This window comes from Cricetulus griseus, chromosome 8 (genome assembly GCF_003668045.3).
Source record: "Cricetulus griseus strain 17A/GY chromosome 8, alternate assembly CriGri-PICRH-1.0, whole genome shotgun sequence".
In the NCBI taxonomy this organism is placed as follows: Eukaryota; Metazoa; Chordata; class Mammalia; order Rodentia; family Cricetidae; genus Cricetulus; species Cricetulus griseus.
In genome coordinates, this window is record NC_048601.1 from 13,822,507 (window position 1) to 13,832,951 (window position 10,445).

The window sequence follows — 10,445 nt, forward strand, 5'->3', positions numbered from 1 at the left end:
ACGGTGAGTTCCAAACTGAGCTAAAAGTGAGATACTGTCTCTCAAAGAAAAAAAAAAAAAAAAAAAAAGAGGGAGGGAGGACAGAAGGAGAAAGAAGAGGGGGAAGGGAGGGAGGGGAAGGGTGGGGAGGGGAGGGGAGGGGAGGAGGAAAAAGTAGCTACCGGGCCCCAAATTTTTCCCATTGCCAATCTACAAATGAGGAAACTAAACAGTCCTGCCCCTGCCTACTCTCATCAGTATCATTGCCAAAACAGAAGCTGATTTTAAAAACTTTTGGTCTCTTCTCACTTCTCTCCCTGGAGTGCTGGAGTAGAGCACGTGGCTAACATTTTAAATGAGTGAGGCCTACCCTGGAAACAGTGACCGGAAGAAGGTAGGTGTCAATGACTAACTCCTCTCTAGGCTCAATGCTCAGAGTCACAGCTCAGGGCTACAGCTCTCCTGAACTGCGTGCACAGACAGGCTCTGCCTTCTCCCAGAAGCCACCACCTTCCTGTGGCCTTAATATTCCTTGCATTTTTGTGCAAGCTCTGTCCAATAAAATTTGTTCTGTGTGTACTGTGGGACAATGCCACACTCTTAAGCTTACATAAGAATGTCCTGGGGTCATGGGGTGATTCTATGCACAAACACAGGGAAGCCCTAGGTGAGCCCAGAGAGTTAGTCATTCGGGGAAGATCTCCTTAGTTTACACTTGGCTTCTCCACTCCTGAGCAATGTTCTTTGATCTTAAGCACAATAATTACAGTTTCACAGCAGGCCACATCGATGGGTTTATATTGGGGAATGCCACCGCACACACCACATCCATAGGTTTGTGTCAGTGAATGCTGTAGACTTGGCCTTTGAATTTATACCCTGAACTAGCCTTTCCCCAATTTTTGTTTCTATTGCGACATCACTCTATAAGAATCTGGAGAGAGACCTAAATAATAGCCACAAATGCAGGATCAGGGACTAAGCTCCTAAGGTAGAAATGACACAGTGGCCTGTGAGTGGGGCAAGAATTGGTGTTGTCTGTGAAGAGACATCACATAATCCAACTGTTAGACTGTTTTGTCTCTACAGTGAATAAGCTACACCTTCACCAAAAACAAACAAACAAAACACATCCTGGAGCTGGAGAAAAAGCTCAGCGTTTTCTTAAAAGCATTTGCTGCTCTTGCAGAGGACGGGGATTCAGATCCCAGCATCCACACTGGGCAGCTCACAACCGTCTGTAACTCCTCCAGCATGGGATCCAACTTCCTCTTCGGGCCTCTGTGGGCACACACACACACACACACACGCACACACGCACACACACACGCACACACACACACACACACACACACACACGCACACACACACACACACACGCACACACACACACACACACACACACACACACGCACGCACGCGACGCACGCACGCACACACGCACGCACGCACGCACGCACGCACACGCACACGCACACACACACACGCACGCACACGCACACACACGCACACACACACACACGCACACACACCACACACACGCACCACACACGCACACACGCACGCACGCACGCACGCACACACACACACATACACACACCACACTCACACACACTCACACACACACACACACACACTCACACACACACACACACACACACACACACACACACACACACACCACACACACACACACACACACACACACACACACACTCACACACACACTCACACACTCACACACACACACACTCACACACACACACACACACACACACACACACACACACACACTCACACACACACACACACACACACACACACACACACACACACACACACACACACACACGATCTTTAAAAATGATCTTTAAGAAATCAGTAAGTTGGCTCAGGCCCAGCCTCCTCTAACCCGGTTCTCTTCCTCCCTCCTGGGCCACCCACTCTCCGAAAGCACCAGGTGACCAGGGGTTCCCCTGACGTGCTCCCCCAGGGCCTCCTGCCCAGCTTCACTGTGCTCTCTCTGCTGGAATCCCCATCCCTCTCTGTCCTGCCCAAGGTCCAGCTTCAGCAACTTCAAAGTCTTCTCTGATTCCTCCGTAACAACCGCTTTCTCTGTGATTTCTGATCCCCACCTCACATCTGCTTCATAAAGATATGTTTGCTCTCAATAGAGTTTGGGGTGTAGCTTTATTGGAAGAGTAGCTGCCTAGCATTCATGAAGCCCTGGGTCTCATCCCCATCATCACATAAACTGGGCGTGATGGTACACACCCGTAATCCTAGCACTGAGGTGGTAGAGGGAGGGAGATCAGAAATCCAAGGTCATCCTTAGCTTCATAGCAAGTTTGAGGATGGGATACGTAAGACTCTCTCTCTCTCTCTCTCTCTCTCTCTCACACACACACACACACACACACACACACACACCACATGCACAGTACATAATGTACATAACTTTTTTTGATTTTTTTTATTTGAGTTACAAACAAGATTGAATTACATAGAATTCCCTTCTACCTCCCTTCCTCCCCATAATGTACATAACTTTATTAATATAGATTAATTGGAATTTTTTCAAAGAACTACTGCCAGGTAATCCCAGCACTCAGGAAGCTACCAGGCCAGCCTGGGCTACACATCATGACCCTGTTTCAAAAACAAAGCAAGGGCCTGGAGAGGCAGCTCAATAGTTAAGAGCATTTGTGGCTCTTGCAGAGGACCTGGGTTTGGTTTCCAGGACCTACAAGGTGTTCCACAGCTGTCTGCAGCTCCAGCTCTAGAGGACCTGGTGCCCTCTTCTGACCTTTGAGGGCACCAGACACATGAATGGTACAAATATATACATGCAGGCAAAACAACTGTTTTCCCTCTAAAGCAGAACAAAAATGAGCTGTTGGTAGCTATAACTTCAGACGCATTCTCTGTGTCCCAGGTACTAGCTCGTTTGTGTGAATGACCTGATTTTATCCTGTAAGGAGGTCATTGGCACTACTTTCTCTATTCTATTACAGATGAACTGAGAGGCTCGTGTGATGGCCCTAGGCTAGACCAGTGTGATGAGATGTGCAGCTCGTGGGAAGTGTTGGCAGGAGGATGAGGAGTTCAAAGCCATCCTCAGTTATACAGCACCTTTGAGGCTAGCCTTGGGCTACATGACATTTAGAAGCATGTCCTAGAACTAACTGAAAGAGTTTTGTATTGTTTTAGTTTGTTTGTTTTTAAGCTTAACTGCTATCTCCGGAGGACAGGAGAAAACACAAATCAATCAGATCACTGCTGGGAATCAGGACTGCTTCTGGGTGTCCAAGTTCACACAGCTGTTCATCTTCATCAAAGGCACATACCCTAAGGACACAGGGATTACGAGATGGCCACTGAGCACAGAGTAAATTATACAGCAGGACGAGCCACCTCCTACTCACCTGTAGGCACACGCCCTGCCTCACTCACTGCTCTTGAATATCCAGAGCCGTGCTGCCAAGCGGCTGAGAGTGTGAACCTAGCTGTCAAACTGCCAGGAGGCAAATTATTGCTCTGTTATATATCATCCATGTGGCCTTGGGCATTCTAGTCTGTCTGTGTGAGACAGGGTCTCATGTAGCCAACATTCACCTGACTACTCAAATCAAAACACTGAATGTCAACCTTGGAAGAGATATTGGCTGGATGCTCTCAGAGGGCATCTGTCTCCCCCATGCTGCTGTAACCTGAAATTAGCCTTCCCCAGGGCAGCAAGGCCATCCTTATCTGGGCAAGCCCCCATGCTGCCCTACCATCACCATCCAGCCAGTTCATGTAACTGCCTCATTACATGAGAGTCTTATTTTTTTTTTTTCTTCATGTATGTCTGTGAGAGGAAACCTGATGCTCTGGATCAGGAGTAACAGACAGTTGTGAGCCACCATGTGAGTGCTGGGAATTGGACCCAGGTGCTCTGGAAGAGCATGTAGTGCTCTTAACAGCTGAGCCGTCTATCCCGCCCTTAAAAGTCTCATGTGAAATGGATGAGTGTAAGAGGAACAGTGAAGACCTTCTTCAGGACTGAACATCCATGGACTGGAGAGGAACAGAGGGACCCTCTCCTGGATCACAAAACTCATGGTGTGGTTCCACTGAAAGACCTCAGAAGAGGTACTTTCGTAGAAGAAGACCCACACCCAGGAATCAGCGAAACCACGAACTCTGGATGCAAGAGCAAGAGGGTTTATTGATGGCGCCGGGCACCCGGGGACTTAGCTTTTTGTTAGGCTAAGCCCTGAGCCCCGGAAGGGGAGTCCTTTTATAGGGGAAAAAGGCACCGTAATAGTCCGGCGAAATGGCCTTTATCTTTTGCAGGTCCAGATGGCTGACCTTGGGACGGAGCGATCCGGCGGGGGCCGGGCCGGCCTTGCGCGGCGGCGGGGAAGTGCCGGCAGCTGTGGGGATCAAGGGTCGGGGGGGTGCAGGGGAGGATGTATTCCCCACGCGCTCCGCCAGCTGCACGCGGGGAAACTTAAAAGAGAAAGCTAAGGGCGGGGGTCTTTCACCACTAGCCATGCCTAGACAGAGTGAGAATTTATGAGACCCCGTGGAATCTGGCCAGTCCTCTTCTCTGCTCACCATGCTTCATTCAGTGTGCACCCTGCTTTTGTTATTCTTGTTTGTTTGTTTTGAGTTTGATGTTCTCAGTCTGCTGCTCCCTACTTGTACTCTTTTCCTTAGAAGTCTCCCCAGAAGGAACGCCTGCTCCTTCCAGAATTCTTCCATCTACCTCAGTAGCCAATTCCTGCCAGGTGCGAACCTTTGATTTGATGATGGGCCCTTTGTTTGTGCTCTCTCTCTCTCTCTCTCTCTCTCTCTCTCTCTCTCTCTCTCTCTCTCTCTCTTCTCCTTTTCTTTCTCTTCTGCCAGAGTATCAGATGTCAGCTCTCAGCCACTGCTCCAGAGTCGTGTCCTGCCTGCCTTCTTGCTTCCATTGCTTCATGTCATAGCCATACATCGCAGAGCAAAGCTTCGATCACCAGTAGACCGTGTATATGACGTAAGGTTATGTTACCCACGGGTGCACCTTAGTCTTCTTGGCTTAGTAAGTACTCTCTGTGATTGTATTGGTTACTTTTCTCATTGCTCTGACAAAACACCTACAGAAGCAACCTAAGGGAGGAAGGGTTTATGAAGGCTCACCGACTGAGGTGAGAAGGTGTGGTGGCAGGAGCGTGAGGCAGCTGGTCACATTGCGTCTACAGTCAGGAAGCAGAGAGAGATGAGAATGGGTGCCCCACTTGCTTTCTCCTGTTTTCATTCAGTCCAGGACCTCAGCCTATGGAACGGTGCCGCCCACATTCCAGGTGGGTTCCAGATGGGTCTTCACTGCGTGGTGAATGAATGCCCTCTAAGACAAGCCCAGCGGTGTGTCTCCTTGGTAATTACAAATCCAGTCAAGCTGACAGTGAAGATTCCCCTTCAGGGTGATGTTCAAGAGATGATAAATTTGTCAAGCAATGTGTTTCCTGTCACAGCTCTAACAAAAGGAAGCTTCCCCGTGATCTGTATAGCAGACAGCTATCCTGCCCCGATTATAAACTTACTTCAGTGGGATATCCGAGGACAAGGCCGGATGTTCTTCAGTGACATTATTCAGCCTTCATAAGTCCAACCAGGGCCGCCGTTGGCGTGGAAGCCTCCCAGCCAGTTTTGTGAGTCTATTGCAACCATGGCTGCTGAGTCTGATGCTTTACACTTCCAGTTTGAACAGCAAAGAGATGTGGTCTTACAGAAAATGAATCTCTTGAGACAGCAGAATTTGTTTTGTGATGTATCAATTTATATTAGTGATACAGAGTTCCAGGGGCACAAGGTGATTTTGGCTGCTTGCTCCACTTTCGTGAGAGATAAGTTTTTACTCACACAGTCAAAACACGTCAGAATCACCATTCTTCAGAGTGCAGAAGTTGGAAGAAAGTTGTTGCTGTCCTGCTACACAGGAGCACTTGAAGTGAAAAGGAAAGAGCTTTTGAAATACTTGACTGCTGCCAGTTACCTGCAGATGGTTCACATTGTATGTAGAAAAATGCACAGAAGCTTCGTCCAAATATCTGGAAATTGATCTTTCCATGAAAAACAACCAACACACTGACTTTTGTCAGTCTTCGGATACAGATGTTAAGATTGAGGAAGAAAATTCTGATAAAGACTGTGAGATCATTGAAATTTCAGAAGATAGTCCTGTAAACCTAGATTTCCATGTTAAAGAAGAAGAAAGCAACGCAATACAATCTACCGTAGAGAGGTTGACATCAGAGCAACGGGGAATGAAGTCACCAGAGCTCTCGACAGTGGACAGTGGGTTTAAAGAGAATGAAATTTGTATCCTCCATGTAGAATCGATCAGTACAGATGGTGTAGAGAATGGGCAGTTTTCACAACCTTGTACCTCCTCCAAAGCAGTCATGTATTTCCCTGAAACACAGCATTCACTGATCAATTCTACAGTTGAGAGCAGAGTGGCAGAAGTTCCCAGAAGTTGAGATAAAGGGCTATTTTTTCAGAATACTAATGGAAATCATGGCACAGTAAATGAGATCCAGAATCTGGTTGAGAATTTCTCGTTGAGGCACCAGTGCGCCAGGTGTCCAAGGGGCTTTCTTCACGTAGAAAACTATCTGAGACACCTTAAGATGCATGAACTGTTCTTGTGCTTGCAGTGTGGGAAAACATTTACACAGAAGAACAATCTCAACCGGCATATTCGAGGACACATAGGTATACGACCCTTTCAGTGTACTGTGTGCTTGAAGACTTCACTGCTAAAAGCATGCTTCAGGACCACTTGAGCATACACAGTGGGGACCAGCCATATAAATGCCATTGTTGTGATACGGATTTCAAACACAAATCTGCTCTCAAAAGCACTTAACCTCTGTTCATGGCAGAAGCAGTGCTGAAAAACTATCTAGGCCTGATCTCAAAAGACAGAATCTACTGTAATCAAATCATGAACTTTCTATATAAGCATAGGATTACTCTGTTAGGCATGTCTGTTTTCAAAGAAGTATCATTGGTAGTGTGCCCCCCAAACTTAAGCTTTCATTTTTTGTTCCTCCTACGTGTTAATTCATTCTGAATTTCTAATTTCAAAATTGTGAGTGGAGTTGTTAAGTTTGTGGGATACTACATTGTCTCAAACATTAGCTATTAGTCCTCTGTTCAGCAGTAATTGCTGATTCTGATTTGTAGTTTTTAGATTAGAGATTTAATGTTGAGTCTAACTGTATAGTAACTTTAATGAGTTAGAATGACAAGAAAATAGATTTGAAAGCATAGTGTTGTCCATTACTATCAATTTTGACAATAGATAGGACTAACAATTTTCTTTTTTCTTTCTTTTTTTTTTTTTTTTTGGTTTTTTGAGACAGGGTTTCTCTGTGTAGCTTTGGAGTCTGTCCTGGCACTTGCTCTGGAGACCAGGCTGGCCTCGAACTCACAGAAATCTGCCTGCCTCTGCCTCCCAAGTGTAGGGATTAAAGGCGTGCACCACCAACGCCCAGCATACAATTTTCTTTTTAATGTTTACCCAGTGTACTTGGATTATAGCTAGAGCATTAGGCTATTGTTTTAAACTAAAGGAGCACAATTAAGAGTCACAGGGGACCAGCAGAATGTCCTTAGCATTGCATTATTTAAATATTGGAAAGAATATGCAATTAGACCCTATTTCTGATTACATATAATGTAGTTGGATTAAGAATTCTGTGGCTAATGCAAGTATTTTGTTGGCTTAAATTAGAAAGTTATTTTTCTTAATATTACAGTTTTATTGATGACATGTGTTGTACTGTTTACGTAGTGTTCTTTGTTTTGTTTTGGTTTTGTTAACATGCACTAAAATTGACCTTTCTCTGAGAAGTTATATTTCTGTAAATTTAACGTAAAAATAATTTTCTGTAGTTTGGATACAGAACAGTTCCACCATCTTCCAGAATGCCCTTATCCTGCTCCTCCACCGTCCACCCTTCCAACTCTAAATTCTAGTAAGGGTTCATCACTATAATTTGTTCAAATCTGGGATGATATGAAAGTGGAATCTTCTAGTATGTTCCCATTTGGTATTTTTATTTTTACCTAATATAATGCCTTCGAGCTCCAAAAAAAAAAAAAAAGTCCAACCAAAGTTGAAAATCCAAAAATCCACATTAGTTAGATTGCTATGGTTGTTATCAACAGGGACTTGTTAGTCATGATTTTAATGCTGGAAATTTTTCATTAATATTAATCGTAACAACACAGGAGTCTTCCAGTCACATTTCATTTTAAGAATTCAGTGAAGTCATTTCCTATTCACCAAGTTTAATCCAATTATTCACTTGGAATTTTGAAAAGAAAATGAATATCCAATTCATATGTTTTTATTTCTTCTGGAAAAAAATAACCATTTACATCCTGAGAGAAAAATAAGATACAGCAATATTTCTAATTATTTCATTCACACTGACTCTCTGTCCCCTTCTGTGTGTTGCAACAGCTAGGGAACACACAGAAGTTATAATCATTCCCTTTATGAGAACAATTTTAACACTCCAGAGCATACGCCCTTTCAGGGGAATGCCAGTGCCTGTGGGTCTATTCGTTTCTATAGGGATAAAAGCCTTTGGCTTTGACAAAGCTATTTTAGAACTCTGTCAAAATGAAAGCTAACATGATAACAAAGCAAAGAGTTCCCTCCTGTCGACAGGGAGATGAATTCAGCACGGAGATTCAACTGGACAGTGGGAACAAGAAGACCATTTCCCAGGAAGCTTGCTTTGGTGATGGCAGCTGGCAGGCTGGGCTCAGCTGGCACTGCTGACCGGAGAAACTAAATGTGGACTCTTGTGTGGCAGCTGTGTCCCAGGAGAGAGCATTTGGTGACCAAGTAATCCAAGACGCCATGCAGGTGCTGCAAGGCTTTGACCTTGCTTGGGAATTTCTGCGTGATCACTCCCCACTATATTGTACTGACTACAGGCAAATGCCTAGGCCAGCCTAGATTTGAGGGGGGAATAGACCCACCCTCTTGGCAGTAAGAGTGTCAGATAATTAGGGCCATCTTGAAAACTGCCCTGTCTTCCAAAGTCCTTAAATGTGTTTGGCATATCAAAGCACATTGTCTATCCTGTGATTTGATTTCATTAAGAGTACAAATACCACCTAAATATGCCTTCTTATTATCCAAATGCCATGTCCAAACATGTTTGCCAAGTGAGGTAGTTTTGTGTGTCTTTGAGTACTTTGTTTAATTGTTTGGCTACTTGGTTTTTTTTTTGTTTGAGGCAGGATTTCATTTTGCAGCTGACACTGGACTCTAACTCATTTTGTTGCCCAGGTTGTCCTTCTGTCTTTGAACTCCAACCAAACTTCCAGCCTCCTAAATGATGAGATTATAACATGAGAGAACCACCATTCCCTGCTGAGATAGCTTTTAACTTAAAGCATGTAAATAATTTTTTAAATTGGGGAGGGGTGTTTCAGGAGCCCACTCAGACCATAATAGGGCGTTCCAGGTGACTGAGAACTGCTTGATCTGGGCTCTGGGAACTGAGCTCAAACCCTCTGAAAGATCAGTACGCATGCTCAACTGCTCAGCCATCTCTCCAGCAACACTCTGGATTCCGAGTTTGTGCATCGGTGTGAGTGTCACTCTGAGACTTAGTGGGTTTTTTTGTTTTTTGTTTTTTGTTTTTTCTTGTGAAAAACAGAAACTTAACTGTGTGGTGGGGAGGTGGATATGGCCGGCTCCAACACCTGAACAAAAGATCTCTGCAAGTTTTGTGTACTGGCACCTCATCTGTTTCCATTAAATCAGTAAAATCTGACTTAGTGTCAAAACCTCATTATGAATTAACCGCTGGTGTTAGTCATTTTTAAAACTCTGCCATGTATTCTAATTTTATTTCTTGTTCATTTTACGGTCCCTTTATAGTTTTTTTTTTTTCACTTTAAATATACAGTCTGTAATGAACTTTTCTAAGTGGGAGATGATAGCTAGTTGAGGTGTGAATGGAACATATTTAAACGAAGCAGTAAGTGATAAAGATTGTTCTAGCCGTCTGTGTCCAGTCTAACTAAAAGTCCGAGCACACTGAAGCCTCAGTACTTGTTGACATTTAACCTCGAGCTCCACACCAGGCTGGAAGCTTATAGAGAACATTGCTTCATTGTGATTGAAGACAATACAGACTTGATGGCTGATGGCGGTACACTGCCTAATTTATCAGCTGGCTCATCATTTTATCATCAAAAGCCCTAGAAGAAGAAAAATAAAAATAAAGCACCAGCTGTGTAACCCCAGTCAGTATACATGCAGCCAGGAGGTGCTTATGAGGCTTTTGCATTAATAGAAGCTGACAGCATACACATTAGTAATAAGTATGGGTGCGTTTCCTTTGGAAACAAATGGAATATTCCTTGACAGAATATCATGTCCCTGCCACGGTGTGCTTTCTTAT

The 10,445-nt window shown here is 44.5% G+C and overlaps 1 pseudogene; it reads left to right on the forward strand.

Annotated features, from left to right (window-relative positions):
* Positions 1-4,443: 4,443 nt before the first annotated feature.
* Positions 4,444-9,812, forward strand: LOC100752220 (annotated as a pseudogene).
* The last annotated feature ends 633 nt before the right edge of the window (positions 9,813-10,445 follow it).